At 37.7% G+C, this 16,387-nt stretch overlaps 1 long non-coding RNA gene across 2 annotated transcripts; it reads left to right on the plus strand.

Moving 5' to 3' along the window:
• On the plus strand, positions 1–6,237 carry LOC116172823. Of its 2 annotated transcripts, XR_004145766.1 has the most exons (12): positions 1–68; positions 129–230; positions 291–392; positions 453–554; positions 615–878; positions 939–1,040; positions 1,101–1,206; positions 1,267–1,368; positions 1,429–1,530; positions 1,591–1,615; positions 5,621–5,670; positions 5,718–6,237. It is a non-coding gene; the product is annotated as an uncharacterized LOC116172823 (long non-coding RNA). The 2 variants fall into 2 exon arrangements; XR_004145765.1 differs by having other exon boundaries at positions 5,621–6,237.
• The last annotated feature ends 10,150 nt before the right edge of the window (positions 6,238–16,387 follow it).

The following is a 16,387-nucleotide window of genomic DNA, read 5'->3' on the forward strand; positions in this document are numbered from 1 at the left end:
GGAGAAATGATGACTTCTGGAGTCCTTTGTAGTTTTCCTGCTTTCCTGCTACATTAATCAACACAGAGGTATCGTTTGATTAACTGGCGCTATCCCAGCATGTATCTAAAGCATTTGCTTTATTTCAGGCCTTCCATATTACAACCCTCGATGGTATCGTAGGGAGAAATGATGACTTCTGGAGACCTTTGTAGTTTTCCTGCTTTCCTGCTACCTTAATCTACACAGAGGTATGGTTTGATTAACAGGCGATGTCCCAGCATGTATTTAAAGCATTTGCTTTGTTTCAGGCCTTCCATATTACAACCCTGGACGGTATCGTAGCGAGAAATGATGACTTATGGAGTGCTTTCTAGTTTTCCTGCTTTCCTGCTACCTTAATCTACACAGAGGTATGGTTTGATTAACTTGCGATATCCCAGCATGTATCTAAAGCATTTGCTTTATTTCAGGCCTTCCATATTACAACCCTCGATGGTATCGTAGGGAGAAATGATGATTTCTGGAGTCCTTTGTAGTTTTCCTGCTTTCCTGCTACATTAATCAACACAGAGGTATCGTTTGATTAACTGGCGCTATCCCAGCATGTATCTAAAGCATTTGCTTTATTGCAGGCCTTCCATATTACAACCGTCGATGGTATCGTAGGGAGAAATGATGACTTCTGGAGTCCTTTGTAGTTTTCCTGCTTTCCTGCTACATTAATCAACACAGAGGTATCGTTTGATTAACTGGCGATATCCCAGCATGTATCTAAAGCATTTGCTTTATTTCAGGCCTTCCATATTACAACCCTCGATGGTATCGTAGGGAGAAATGATGACTTCTGGAGACCTTTGTAGTTTTCCTGCTTTCCTGCTACCTTAATCTACACAGAGGTATGGTTTGATTAACAGGCGATGTCCCAGCATGTATTTAAAGCATTTGCTTTGTTTCAGGCCTTCCATATTACAACCCTGGACGGTATCGTAGCGAGAAATGATGACTTATGGAGTGCTTTCTAGTTTTCCTGCTTTCCTGCTACCTTAATCTACACAGAGGTATGGTTTGATTAACTTGCGATATCCCAGCATGTATCTAAAGCATTTGCTTTATTTCAGGCCTTCCATATTACAACCCTCGATGGTACCTATCGTAGGGAGAAATGATGACTTCTGGAGTCCTTTGTAGTTTTCCTGCTTTCCTGCTACATTAATCAACACAGAGGTATCGTTTGATTAACTGGCGCTATCCCAGCATGTATCTAAAGCATTTGCTTTATTTCAGGCCTTCCATATTACAACCCTCGATGGTATCGTAGGGAGAAATGATTACTTCTGGAGTCCTTTGTAGTATTCCTGCTTTCCTGCTACCTTAATCTACACAGAGGTATGATTTGATCACCTGGCGATGACCCAGCATTTAGCTAGAGCATTTGCTTTATTTCAGGCCTTCCATATTACAACCCTCGATGGTATCGTAGGGAGAAATGATGACTTCTGGAGTGCTTTGTAGTTTTCCTGCTTTCCTGCTACCTTAATCTACACAGAGGTATGGTTTGATTAACTGGCGATGACTCGGCATGTATCTAAAGCATTTGCTTTATTTCAGGCCTTCCTTATTGCAACCCTCGATGGTAGGTATTCTACCTCCTTTTCGTTTTGTAATAACTTAAATTACCGCCAGCGCCATCACTAATGTAAAATTCTATCTTCCGATAGAAGATGGCAGTTGATTACTACAAAACTTTTACTTTCGGGAATTATGCTAGATGTCGCCTGATTACCGACAAATTTGAATCAATATATTAAAAAAATATGATTTGAATAATATGAGACCTTTGAATTGGATAGGTGGTACATAGGTACATCATCAAAGATTTGAGACATTGAAATTAGATAAATATCTTTAGTACCTCTCTAGTCATTGTTTAGAAACAGTGCTATAGCTATAGGACTCATAGGGGGATGAGGAAGATAAGAAATTAGGTATACACTACATTATTTAAAAAGCAATTAATAATCAGTGATCAGTGCACTATATGCATTTTTTGGTTTCGAACGCGGTAAAAAAATTCCCCTATTAATTCAATAATGAAAATTTAGTAAGGATAAATTAGCGGTAGTTAATAGTTATTCCTTCTTGCTTTGAAAAGGCGCAACGGTGGAACAATAGTAATCACATGGTCTTTGGTAGTAACGCACTTTTATGAATGATCTGACCACAAATAACTAAGGGAGAAAATTATTTTTTAATCGAACGCACTTTGTAATTCATGCCTTATTTACCCAAATCGTAGCGATTATATACCTTATACGTTCGTAAGATAAAATCAATGCCCGAATCGAAAATAATGAGACAAGTTACTTACGTGCCCAACAAATATGAAAGAATTACATTTTTGGCTAGCAAAACTTATTCAGTTATATCGATTCGAGGTCACAATGAGAGGATACAATATAATTATTATTTCCTAGCCAGAGTTCTTATTCTTATTATAGGTAACGAAGAGAAAGTGGACCACGGTCATTTAATGTTCTTATACCTAATTCTTTTATTACTTTCTTTTTGTACTAAATTATTTAATCCTTAGATTTGGGGCTGATTTTAAAAGATTTAAATGTTCTGATTTAATAACTTGCAATGGTCATTAGCCTTTAAATAAAGTACGGTACCTACAAATTATTTTAATGAGCTGCATCGCCAACTAGCCGCGGAAGATGGCAGCATGATATTCGGTTAAACATTCACCGTAATCCTTTAAATTTCCTACTCTCCTGATGATAAATTATCGACATTAAGGACTGAACAATTTTTAAATTATTGATAATTTCTTATTACTTAATTGTACTTTATTATGAATCTCGAAAGGCGACACAAACATTTTTGGGGTGTTTTTATTATATCTTTCTATGTAAAATTACAAAGAGCTGTTTCTGTGATTTTTAGCATTGAATAAAAAAACAGCTTAACAATTTCTTGTAATATTGCAGTTCTAAAAAACTAGCCTTTGCCCAAAAGCGAAAGTTTTTAGTTCAGGGATAAAATGATATAAATTATGGATGTTGGCAAACAGATCTGCAGTTTATCCAACCCTTTATTGTCATTTTATACGCTCTATAATAAGTTGTCGAATCATTTTATTTTAAATCCTCATTGACGTTCTTTGTATTGATACCAATCGTCAATCGATCCTCTACCTCTTCGAGTTGCATTCTGTTTAATCTTTTGAGGAAGTGGTGCAAAAGCGGAGATGGTAGGTAAAACAAAAGATCCAACCTAACATGGGCAGGTTTAGGTACCATCCGTAAAAACCAGCGAATTCTTCATTTCAAATCTAAAATTAAATCCAGCCAATGCTTTGCGCAAGGGACAGGAAACCCAAGTTCCAAGCAAAGCAATGTACGCCGCAGCCTTCCAGGCTTTTTCACTATGAAGAACTGAACTGATACTGTATAGTAATGCACAGTGGAGGGTATTAGGTACGACGCTGAAGAAGAAGTACCTTTCAGCGCTTCAATGAGTTTAATTGATAGCGTCAACTCATCACCTGTTGGATGTCATACAATTTGTTCCTTTATTTTTTGGTACAGATGAAATTAATTATGGTGAATCGATTATTATTTCACAATCTTAAGAATTCGCGTAGGTTGTGCGCTTAAAAACGAGTCTGGCAACAAACGAACAACGGAACACAAAAAAATCATATCAAATTACGTAAAATCCAATTAAACTCCGTGCTATACGAGATCAATAGTTGGGTGAGATGGTGGGAGTACATCCACCCCCGCAACGTCATTTATCACGCGACCCTTTCCCGCGCGAGGGATTTTACTCCTCCCCACCTTTAAAAAGGTCTCATTCATTCAGTTCCCCGTTCACGTATATATATACTACGTCAGCGTGGTGTAAAAGGTGCGTCCTACGCGAAGTTCGTAGAGATAAGAAGATAATCGAGCGAAGGGCGTAATCAATAACAGTTTGGATTGAGTATGTTCTTTTTACGCTCTCTTGAGGAAATTACGTACAACGGGCACCGCACCGTGACGTACTCCTTATGTAGATCAAGAATGTTACAGGTTAGCGAGGTTCAAATCGTGACTGAACGGACTTGCACCTTAATTTCAATGAGGCAACCGTTCAGATTTACAGATAGTAATCCGCGTAAATTACGAAAAGTCGTTTAGTTACTTTCCTCCCTCTTGCAAAGGGCGGGTCTCGCAAGAGTAATCTAAATAAATTTAAATTCCGTACTCTAAACGGTATCGGAAGGAACATTTACTTTACACGAGATTATTCCCCTTTGTTTCGCGAGTGGTGCCCATACCAATATCAAAGTCCCGCTCTATGATTATTTATTTCGGTATAAAACAACCCTTACAGTTTTTAATTTGAATGAAATTGTTACCGTTATGCCTTAAAATCAACTTTCCTAGTTTACACATCAGCGGTTTATAATTCTCGAGGGGTGTACCCTTCATGCAAAATGAATATGTAAAAAAAAGCGCTTTGGTTGCCAAACAAGCCCCACATCAACAACTCCAATGCTTTAAACTTTGGAATCTTTTGACCCTGATGTCCTCCAAGGTTTGCACGATTTAGTAGTTAATATGAATGAGGGGTTTCCTACGATGAAGTTGCTTTGCCAGCCTCTTACCAACCTCATTTGGTTCACCTACACCTAAACATTTCTGATAGTGGCATATAGTGCATATTTCTTCTAACGTTTCAACTGCATTGTGGATGGTTCGTAATCCTACTTGGTCACATGGAAATGGTTTGGTCAACTTATTCTTTTCTGATAATGCTGATATACTTGGGGAGTCTACGCCACTGGCTTTTTAAAATTAAGTCATCCCTAAACCCCAGGTCCAAATCCAATATAATGTGTTTTTTTGTACATCGGATTTGCAGAAGGCAATTTCCACCACTTACTATACGCGGTTGCGGTAAATGTCCACTTTGGTTTCATTGTAACAGATAAGGGAGTCAAGGATGACCAAAGTTTTAAGGGTTTTTGTTTATCTAGAACACGTCTTTATCATGAAGAGACTCGCACGGGTATTTTTTTAAATGTAATTCCAGTGTGAGGTTCTCCGTCGTCGTCAATTGTTTTTTACACTCGCATCGGGTGTTTTTCCAAAATCACTGGGTTTATCGCGATCTACGTCTCAAGTTCCATTTAAAGATTTTTTTTTCAAAAATTTGAATTTTTCCGTTCGTACACCACGTAACAAAACTTAATTTTGTTGGTCTGCTCTTGACCTCGTTCATCCCTATTTTTTTTCTGCTTTCTGCTGTAATTTTATCAAGAAAACAGAATTAATGAAACTAATTGCTGCGCTAATTTTTATCCATTTAAAAAATGGCAACCGCTAAAAAACGCATATGGTTGGCAAACAATTAGTTTTGGTGAACACACCCAATATTTACAGTTCTGTAACGAAGCACCCGTTTTCGTACAAGGGATTATACCAATGTTAATGATGGAATTGATGAAAGGTACCAGCTTTGATAATGAACACTTGGTACTGTGATGTAACGAACTGAAACGGGCGCTTCGTTACGAGACACTGTAGTTTCTGGACCTATATAGTTTTTTTTTACTGAGAGAAGCTAAAGTAATTGCTTTGATTTCTAGTGTCGTGTTTTAGCCGCCGATAAGGAAAACCAGCTCTGCCGAACACAACTGTGAAGTTTCGAATTGTTCCCGCAGAGATAGTAAATTATTTTTGTAGCATCCGGCAACCCTCGCCATGGAGAATCAGGGGAAGAATTAATATTTTAGGATTTCAGCTCCGTTAAAACGAGCATTAATGCTGCAAGGCCATGCAGTTTATTTCATTATCGCAAAGCTTTTACGATTGACCCCAAATTCGATGGAACAGTGGGCATTCCTAGGCTACCGAATTTGGAAATTTCAGCTCGGCCATTTGAGTGAGCATAAATACCGGTAGCTTATGAGATGTGCTGCAGCTCGTCTGATTAGATTGGGTCTAGTATCAAATGATGCGCGCTCAATTAACGTGAACTGCAAGATTAGTCTCCGTTCTTTAAGACGCCAGGACGTTATTATCCGAGTACGTCGACCGGCTGGGAAATCCGAGTTTCATTTCCAAATATTTTTGGGAATTCTATATAAGGTAGCAGTATGATTTAGAGGGGATTTGCATTTTTTTGTATGTTGTCGTGCTTTTTAGACCGTTTTCGTTTTGTTCAATTGTAGGTCATTTTTAAGTCAAATAAGTTTATTTTTTTTGTGTGATAAATTAAATTTTATTGTAATACCACTAATCGTGTAGTTTAATTTCAAGCCCTTTGTGCGTTACCGAAGTTCGTCGCAGTTATAAGTTTTTTGTAACAACCACAGGATAAGGCGTTTTATTCTGCAGTAACAATTCGTGGTAACAACTGACAAACACATCTCCATGTATTCCGCTCAGTAGTGGAGAATAGGTACCACATACCGATTTTTTAACATCGAACTCTTTTCCTAAAATAGCACGTTTGCCAAAATTAATAATGTTGGGTTTACACAATCAATGTCATTAGTTCACTATCAAAAATAATTAAGAAATAGCGAATGGAAATAAGGGTTTATTGGGCGTTGCTAGCCAACGAAACCATCCTGGGCTTAGTGAACTAATGATAATGATTGTATAAATCCACCATTCATTGGAAAGAATATTGAACCTAACTAAAATGTGAATTGAATTTATTTACTTGTGAAATTACATATTAAACCCACATCAAAGCGTTTTACAAGGCTTTATGTGTGAACGTCTGGAATTTCCTTCAAAGCCTTAAGAGTCCAATCCTTTGCAAACGTACTAGTTCATAGATAGCTTATGTAACTAAATACACTTCTTATTTTGAGGTTTTAATCTGTTTTTTTTGCATCCAAATGCCCATTTCACAAATTGTCACAACCCCTATCCCTCAAGTGAAGGTGCTCATGTAGAGGAATGCTAGAGGTTACAGGTATATGGTTGGCATCCCTAATAAATGCGGTTAATTTTGGGGATTCTGTCACGCTGTATGGCGCCTTTTCTTTTACAAAGCATTTTCTTTGACGCAAAGCGCGCTAACATAATTCTTAATTTGATAATCTACGCATTACTCTATTACATAAGCCTTATTTATATACATAATTTCGCAATTGTGAGCAAAATTCCCATCCCAAGACCTATTCAATGAGCGAAATGATAGTGTCAATTAAGCAATTCGTTCGCACGTCGACAGGTGTCACTACCCGATCGTCGTTCGCGCGAAATAATTTTCTAAATTCGCGGTCAAATCCAGAACAATTCGCGTTGCCGGGAAATGATTATAATTCAGTCAATAGTCGTTATGTTAATTTTTTACTGGACCTGCAAACGCGGAGACAACGTCACAAGTTGCCTACCCTAAACCTGGAATAAACAAAATTGCGTATAGGGGGTTGATAGGTAATTATTTACAATTGGGAAAACGGGGTCGTACCCTTTCATGTGTAGGTATATTATTATTGATCTAATAAAGTAACACGTAGACAACCTTCCCGTTAATGAGATGTCGTTCGCTTTCTAATATAAATTACGCGTACATGCTGCCCAAACCATGAGATTTACACATACATATTCATCAAGGCCACGAATTCTCTATTAACAAATTGAAATTGGAAGGATTATTAATTTTCCAAGTAGACAAAACGTGCGCTTTACTGAAAATTACAACGCTAACGCGTACTTTTCAGAGAAAATTCTATATTTAAATCTAAACATTTTGATTCTATCTTTACCGCCTTTAAAGTTTAAAGACACGCATAAATTTTTCTGGGATAAAAATAGGTAAGAACGCATAAAAATTAGTTCAAAGTTACTGTGGCAACGTTGACGTTTTTCGTTGTCGACCGAAGGCGCACTCTGCTGGATTTAAACCGACAAAAGTGAAGGTTATTGATACATGACGTCAAAAATCTGCTAAAAGAAAAAAGAAGGAAAAGATAACGTTCGCTTAGTCATAGTCTCCCAGTTGACGTAATCTTTGATAAGCTACCTATCGACAGGGAGTCGGAAAAGATCATGCCAACGTGCGGCACCGCGCGCGATTTTGAAGATTCTAGGCGCGCGTAGCACTAACGGTTGTGCTGTTTGTCCTTTATTAACCTTAGTATTAACGCAAATTTACGCGCTATCTTATTTATTAATAGTGGGACGATATACTCTTTGGTCTTCCCCTTAACGTCACACTTTTAATTGTTTTTAAGATTGGAGTACGTAATGCATCCTTTATCTTGAGTACTGTCGTATATTATATATTTATATACGTACAATGAAGGGCAAAGTAGATAATTCTTACATTCTGTTTTGCGAAATTAGTTGCTGAATCTAAATCCCATTCTTCTGATTGGCACCATAGAGTGGACACCAACCCAAAAATTAATTTAGTTTGGGGGATTCATAATGCAAAGTCTACTTTGGATCGAACACACCAAAAACCACTAGCAATGTTTGAGCGTGGTTGATCAGTCTACTTTCATTAGTTGCGAACCGCATGAAATGATTAATCCAATTTATTTAACCACAATAAGATTATTGAGATTGATTTTGTGCGATAGGAACTTGGTCACCGTCGCTGCCCCAGTGGATAAGGGCAGCAGAAATGTGTGTGCCAGTCATTGTGGTCAGGTATTTTTTTTAACAAGCTGTCTTGTGCGCCAATTGCTCTCAGAAATAAAAATCATAATGAAGTCGACGGTTATTTGCAACTAGTCATTTTGTCTACTGTGTAGGTGCAACTGAGCAGCATAAGTAACATCGTTTTAAGACGATAATAGAAATGGTCCGAAATTTTGCTTTTTTTGGGAATGTCAAAATGTGGATGAAAATAACTCGGTCGAGACAATGACCTATCAGTCAAGTAGGAGCGCTTAATTAACAAATACTTATTACAACACTACAGGAACCGGCAGCTAAGAAGGCGAGAGATGACGATTCCCACTTGCACCTATGGGCTATATGGCGCTCTCGCCTTCTTAGCTGCTATTTCCTGTGTGTATTGTAGTGTGGTCTCCGATACTGTTGTACTGTACGTAGTTATTTTGAATTCTATACTCTATTTTTATTTGAAACTATTTTACTACACAAAGTAATTTTTTAAAACATAATAGTTGATTCAAATTTGCACTCTTTTTTTTTCATCTTCTTTCATTTTTGTAACTACTGTTTGATTAACCGAACTTTTGATTATCCGAACAAGTACCGGTCCCAAGTTTAGATAATCGACGTCTTACTGTATACAAGGTGGAAATTTTGTACGGAACACTGAATATATGTATTTTTTTAAAGTAGTAGATTCAAAATTATAAAAAGTTTGCGACCAATCTACCTTAAAATTGTGGTCAGTCAAGGTGGGCATATACATTTTTTAATAGCAACTACTATTTTTATGACATATTCTTGTAGTGCACACCTTTTAAGCTGCTATATCCAAAAATAGTAATAGTAATAATAATTGCTTTTATTTCCCACCAAACAGCACAAGGCATAATTACAAACGAAAAAAAGATTACAGACGAGAAATAGACTTTAATAATATGTAATGAAAACCAATAGTCGCCATTTAAAGAAATATTTCCCACTTGACCATGCAGAAGTACGCCACTGACCACAAACTTAAAGTACGTAATAATTGTGGGTACAATAAAGACTTCTTTGCAAAAATTGTAGTTTTGAATATTCATTGCTCCAGACCAATTTTCCTCACTGTATAATTATATAGGTATTGTTAAATTTGTCCCACAGGACCTTCTGGTTATATAGTATCTCTTTGGGTTACTTTTCATTGCCAATTGGCCGCCGATTCTGATATTCCATGATTAAAAATCAAAGATTTCAAAATTTTGATAGATCAAAATGGTACAAAACCAATTTGTATATAGCCCTGCGCACACTTAGAATATGAATTTCTAAATTCCTGCCATTTTTAGCGTAACACAACGAAGTTGAGGTAAAGCTTATGTGCTCGTGTTTCCGTCCGTCCGTCCGTTCCATCGAGATCTCGGCCCCTGGGCCACCTAGAGACTTCGGGTTTTCGCTAATTGATAGCTGTTATGGTCTATATTTGCCCAATTCGATCAGTTTTATTTAACTCCATATTTTGCGCAGACTGCGCAATGCCAACTTTCATATTTATGGGGATATTTCTTTGAAATTTTAACCACAGACGCTTCTAGTAAAGATAAACGCATAGTAAAAATTATGTGGGCATGCGCAGTGACTGCGCAATGCCAACTTTCTTATTTATGGAGATATTGCTTTGAAATTTTAACCACAGACGCTTCTAGTAAAGGCAAACATTTCGCATATAGTAAAAATAATGTGTGGGCATGCGCAGTGATGTGTGGGCATACTGCGCAGTGCCAAAATTCTTATTTATGGTCATGGAGATATTTCTTTGAAATTTTAACCACAGGCGCTTCTAGTAAAGGTAAACATTTCGCACATAGTAAAAATTATGTGGGCATGCGCAGTGACTGCGCAATGCTAACTTTCTTACTTATGGAGATATTTCTTTGAAATTTTAACCATAGATGCTTCTAGTAAAGGTAAACATTTCGCACATAGTAAAAATTATGTGGGTATGCGCAGTGACTGCGCAATGCTAACTTTCTTATTTATGGAGATATTTCTTTGAAATTTTAACCACAAATGCTTCTAGTAAAGGCAAACATTTCGCACATAGTAAAAATTATGTGGGCATACGCAGTGACTGCACAGACTGCTCATAGCCAACTTTCTTATGTATGGTAATATTTCTTTGAAACTTTATTTTACTTATTTAACTCCTCTCTTTCTCTGAACGTGGACGTGCTTCAATATGCAGATTCGACATTTTGTGTGCTTTTGGTGACGATGCGTCGTTTCAATACTTTGTGTTACGCGGCAATACCCACGAGTGGGTTTTGGAACATTTTTAGATTCTGTGAGAGTGTTTCTCACATTTAAGTAAAAGTGAAAACCCCCACTCTTAAAATAATGATTATTAATCAAATGGTTTAAGTGATCGTTTAAAGTACCGAAACCAGATGTTACCAGCAGATTTAGACGCCTTTTAATTAATTAATAGGTTTAACGCGCGGCAAGTTCGCCCTACCCCTAAGGAATTGATTATATTTCACGTCTTTGTATAGAAGATACACACTTTTGGGCGGAATTAATTTTGAAAGTAGCTCATAGCGATGTTTCGTAATTATTTGTGTACGAAGTGAAAGCAAAACCGAGCGTTACAATGATGTGCTACGCGGCTACGAAACAATCCCGAGGTCGAAGCCTTTATTTTCCAATTAATTAAGACGCGAGTAAATAAAGCAAAAAGTTTTATTAGCCAAATAAGAGCGGTCTGTAATGGGCCGTGTGTGTGTGAGACACGCTAAAGATATGTCACGTATGCTGCAAGTGACGCATTGCAATCCAAGGGTGACTCCTGGCGTTCCTATATTTGACCTCATCCACATTCTTACTAGTGCGCCACGACGTTTGACGTCACCTGACAAAATTATCCTTCACCGCGTCGCTTTATTTTGAAAAGGTGAACAGACGACCGACGTTTCGGCTTTGGGTCACCCTGCACATTTCCTTCGCGTATTTTGCCCGACGACACTCGGGGGAAGAAATTTCGCGTTTGTGCGTAGAACTGGGACTTCTTCGCATGTAATTAATGTGCATCTATTTTTAAATATTAATTAATCTTAAATGCACGTGTAGGTTGTATGGGGTGGGTATGGATTTACGCACATTCGTGATTCATAGCGACGAAACTCTATCGTTTCCAAATTTGTTTAGACCGATATTCAATCGGACTGGAGCAAATTCAACGACATTAATGTGTACTAAATGAGAATGAGAGGTCAATCAAGTTAACCTTCAATCTCAATGCAAACTTCAGTGTCAAAGGTTCATTTATTGATAATACAATTATTGCGGAAAAGCCTGTTATTTTCTCAAACTATAGCACTGTTGTCATTTTATTTCTGTGCGATGATCTAGTAAATCGACCAGAATATAGGAGTTGGATACGGAAATAAAATCTAGTAGTGCTTTTTTTTTAATTGGGTGTCTATGGCTATACTTCCGAAAAATCCAATTGACCCTGACATGACAATGTGCTAATACCTTAGACCATATAGTACATGGACTGCTATTCGCCCTATGCTTTCAATACAAAATGGATGGTCACGGATAGAGGGCACTGTAGTCGTGGGTATGTGAATCTCAGGGTAAACTAAAGTCGTGTAAACACCACTAGGATCGTTTAATGAGCAGATTTATAGTAACCGCGTAGTAGGAGAAGCTTTAAATACTCTTCATTATTTGCTATACGTCCACAAATAAGAATAAGTTTGCTTTTTTTGGGATATCTAGGCGATTAATTAATTGACGTTTGTTAATTTATAGGTTGACAGTCTCAAATCGTGCCTCATCGGACAACTTCGGACAGACTCGTTTACCCTGAAACTCACATAGCCAGGCGATGTCCTTGACCATATTTTAGTTACAATTAGCAGTCCATGTACTATATGGTCTAAGGCTAATACCTATATGAAATTTAATGGTAGAACCCACAACCAAATCTGCAGCTTAAACTTGATAAACGTGTCATTCATACATAGCAAAGCAGGCAAACCTTGAAGACGCCCTTCCTGGCCCTTCAAAAATACAAAAACCTTTCCATTGAACATCTGTATGTCATGAAATATAAGGCGTATAGATCTTACGTGGCCGATTTTACAAACGATGATTCAAGTTAATCAATGTTTCAAAATATTAGAATGATACCTTATCTTTGATTATAAGATAATGCACAGTACCACATTGATGAGTAAGGTTTGTGATGAATACTAGAACAGTAAACAAATTACCTACCTTAGTTAACTTATAATCATAATAATTTTTATTCATTGCCTTAATCATCGTTTCTGAAACAGGGCTAAGGGGAATTGAAGATGTGTTTTCTTGAAGTTTCTTTATCCGACACTCGCCATTTCCATTTTTTACTTAATATTGTATCGCGAATATGACCACAAAGTCAAATTCGCAACCTCTAGACATATTGGTCAAGATTTCATGCCTGGACCTATCACCGTTCCAGAGTGGCAGGCCAGGTTGTAGAACAAAACGAAGTTAATACCGGCTCCATTCTCAATTGTACACTAAAGACATAATAATTTTTCCACTTTATCCAGCCTCATAATTTAAAAAAAAACTAAATATGCACGGCATTGTAGGTACCTAACGTTTTCTTTAAAAAACTTAAATATCTTCAAATACGCTTTGTCTGTAGGTTGTGCATATTCTTCACGAGAACGCTAAAAGCATACCAGCAGAATGGAATGTTGAGCAGGTGATTTGGAGTAATGGCATCGTTGTCTTCCAGTGAATTTGAGATATAAGTGAGCGGGAGGGAGTTGAGGAATGAAGATACCGATAACTTCTACCAAGAATGTTATTAGGGTGTTTTCCTTGGCTCCGTTAACTTAGCACCACCATTTCAAATTTCTGACTAAAGATAGATTGCGCTAGAATCTCTATGGCTAGCGCCAGCTAGCGCCACTTTGAGTTCAGCTAGCGCCATTATAGATTTTGCAGAAAAGCCTTTGACTTTCGGGGGGTGCTATGTTAACGCTAGCACCACCATTGCGTCCGATCATTTCTAAAAGCAAGCGCTGTGTTCATCGAACCTAGCGCCACAAATTTTATAGCTAGCGCCACCCCCCAATAGTGCGGGGGAGACTTTTTCCTAGCACCACCATTTTGTTTTTTCGGGTAAAATTGTGACGTTTTGTGTTCTGCTGACCTAGCGCCAGCTAGCGCCACAATTTTATAGCTTCCATCACCCTCCAAAAGTGTGGGGGGGGGGGCACCACCATTTTGTCTTTTCGGGTAAACATTTTATGTATTCTGTTTTGTAGACCTAGCGCTCAAGATAACCTAGCGCAATTATAGATTTTGCAAAGAGCCTTTAACTTTTGGGGGTGCTATATTAACGCTAACACCATTGTGTTCGATGACTACCAACAGCAAGCGCTGCGCTGTGTTCTTTAAACGTAGCGCCAGCTAGCGCCACAAATTGCAGAGCTGGCGCCCAATCCCCAACATGTTTGCTATTTTGTGTTTTGCTGACATATCTCCCAGATAGAGTCAAAATCTTAGGAGTTGGCGCCACACCCAAGTAGTCTGGGACAGTTTTTCCTAGCTTTATGACTTGGCGCCACTGAAATATTTTGGATTCATTTTCGAGTAAAACGAGTGGTGCAGTAGTTGAATCTGCGGCAAGTATAAAAATACGGAAATACAATTCAATTATAGAACAGAACCACATTTTTATACCTTTCGCAGTAGAGACATTGGAACCTGGGAAAACGCATTACCAATAATAAATAAATAAATAGATAATAATAAATATTACTGGGGAACCCCGAGCTACCACTTACGACAAATTTAAGTATTGCCATACAACGTGCAGATAACGCGACCAGTCAGTGTAATGGGGACTACGATCCCCGTGGAAGAAAATTATCATTTATTATGAATTTTTAATATTACGGTTTCTTGTGAAATTTTCCGTTTTGTGCTCTACTCAGACTCACTACACAATTCTTTTCGTAAATCACAGTATTAATTTCACTACCACAATATTGCGAGCTAAATCGTTTAGAACACAGCGCAGTGCAAAATTTGAAAATGTCAACGAACGTACCTACTCATAACCAGAGCTGGGCAGTATTCGATTTTGTAAATATTTTTTAGTATTCAAATACTTTGTAATTAAATACTTTTATCTGCGCCTGTAGGATAACTCTCACTTCCCGGTCATTTTAAGTGGGATAAGAACTTAATTACCACACTCAGTGGGATAAGAACTTCACTACCACACTCAGTGGGATAAGCCCTTGTCAAAACAATGTATGATCAAAAATTACAAGATCAAACGAACTTACCTTAAGTGATGTTCGATCTTGATTATATGAAGGCCTCGTTGAAGTAAATAAAATTGTAGTACCTCTGCTTTCCGTTAGAAAAACCACACTTTAAAGCGAAACAAGTAGGCTCCGCATGTTTACCCGTTGTCAAGCCAACAACGCCTCAGTCTCTTTAAAAGTAGTTGTTGCATGGAAGTAAATGGGATTTAACAACATAAATTTGGGTGGGTATGGGACTATTTACTTCAACGAGGCCTTCATATAATCAAGATCGAACATCACTTAAGGTAAGTTCGTTTGATCTTGTAATTATATTCGGCCTCGTTTCGTAAATAAAATTGTAGATGTTTAAAGATTCTGCAACAACTTTATCATAATACACAGATGTTTTCGAGAAAAAAAAAAAAATATATATATATATCTGATTTTATCTCTAAAATGCAGAAAGCATTTAGAACAATGTAAATGTAACATTCCGATAACATAATTATAAGCTATATTTAATACCGCTCTAGCAAAAACAGTATTGTCCTGTGCAGGTCTGTTATAAAAAACGTGCAAAGGTATTAGATTTGGATGACCATCCAGCAGCACGTCTGATGGTATCATAGCTTACTCCGGACCTGGCTGCTTTCGAAGCCGATGCATGCCTCGTGCTTTGCAGTTTAAATTGGGATGTATCCAATCCACAATCCTTTAAGGCTTGACCTATCCATCTACCTATACTCTGAGTTGAAGCCCGACGATGAGCTTCTTATTGGAGATAAAGAAAGACATGCATTGGCCTCTATCTTCCTTGGTCCTTTTCTGATACTCTAACAATACTCCTGCCACACATAGGTTTGGATCCGTTTTATAAAAGGGCAAAACTAATAATGGTTGCTATTTATTTACACCTGAAGTCTTTATCCTATTAGGGATTCTAATCTCGACCTTGTCATTAAGAACAACAATAGGTAATTAAGGACAGAGTTTGAATCCTTTGACCTGTAGCAAGAGCTAGTAGCAGTACCAGTTTTTTCGTTAAACATGGCAGAGAAAGAGTTTTTGCATAAGCCAAGGCTATGCCCGGGTCCCACACATTCTCATATCTAGGCCTCAGTGGTCTCAGACTAAAAACACCTTTAAAAAATCTCTATACGAAAAACAGATGCAATTGCTGGTCCTGCTATTTGTGCAATTGCACTTCTATACGAATTCAAGGAACCAAACGAAACGCCTATGTTAAATTGGCAAGTCAAAAAATCTAGCAAGGCTGGAATAGTGACACAAAACGGATTAACTAACCCTGTATTACAAAATTTCCACCACAGCCTTAATCTACTGTTATATTGCTTTAGCGCCGAAGCTGTAATGGAAACCAAGCAGATTTCTATTATGTTTTCCGGTATGTTCTTGAGTTAAAGAGCTTTCCGGATAACTTCCTTACCACCAGGGAAAGGTGTT

This window comes from Photinus pyralis, unplaced genomic scaffold, assembly GCF_008802855.1.
Source record: "Photinus pyralis isolate 1611_PpyrPB1 unplaced genomic scaffold, Ppyr1.3 Ppyr1.4_LG5, whole genome shotgun sequence".
Taxonomy (NCBI): domain Eukaryota; kingdom Metazoa; phylum Arthropoda; class Insecta; order Coleoptera; family Lampyridae; genus Photinus; species Photinus pyralis.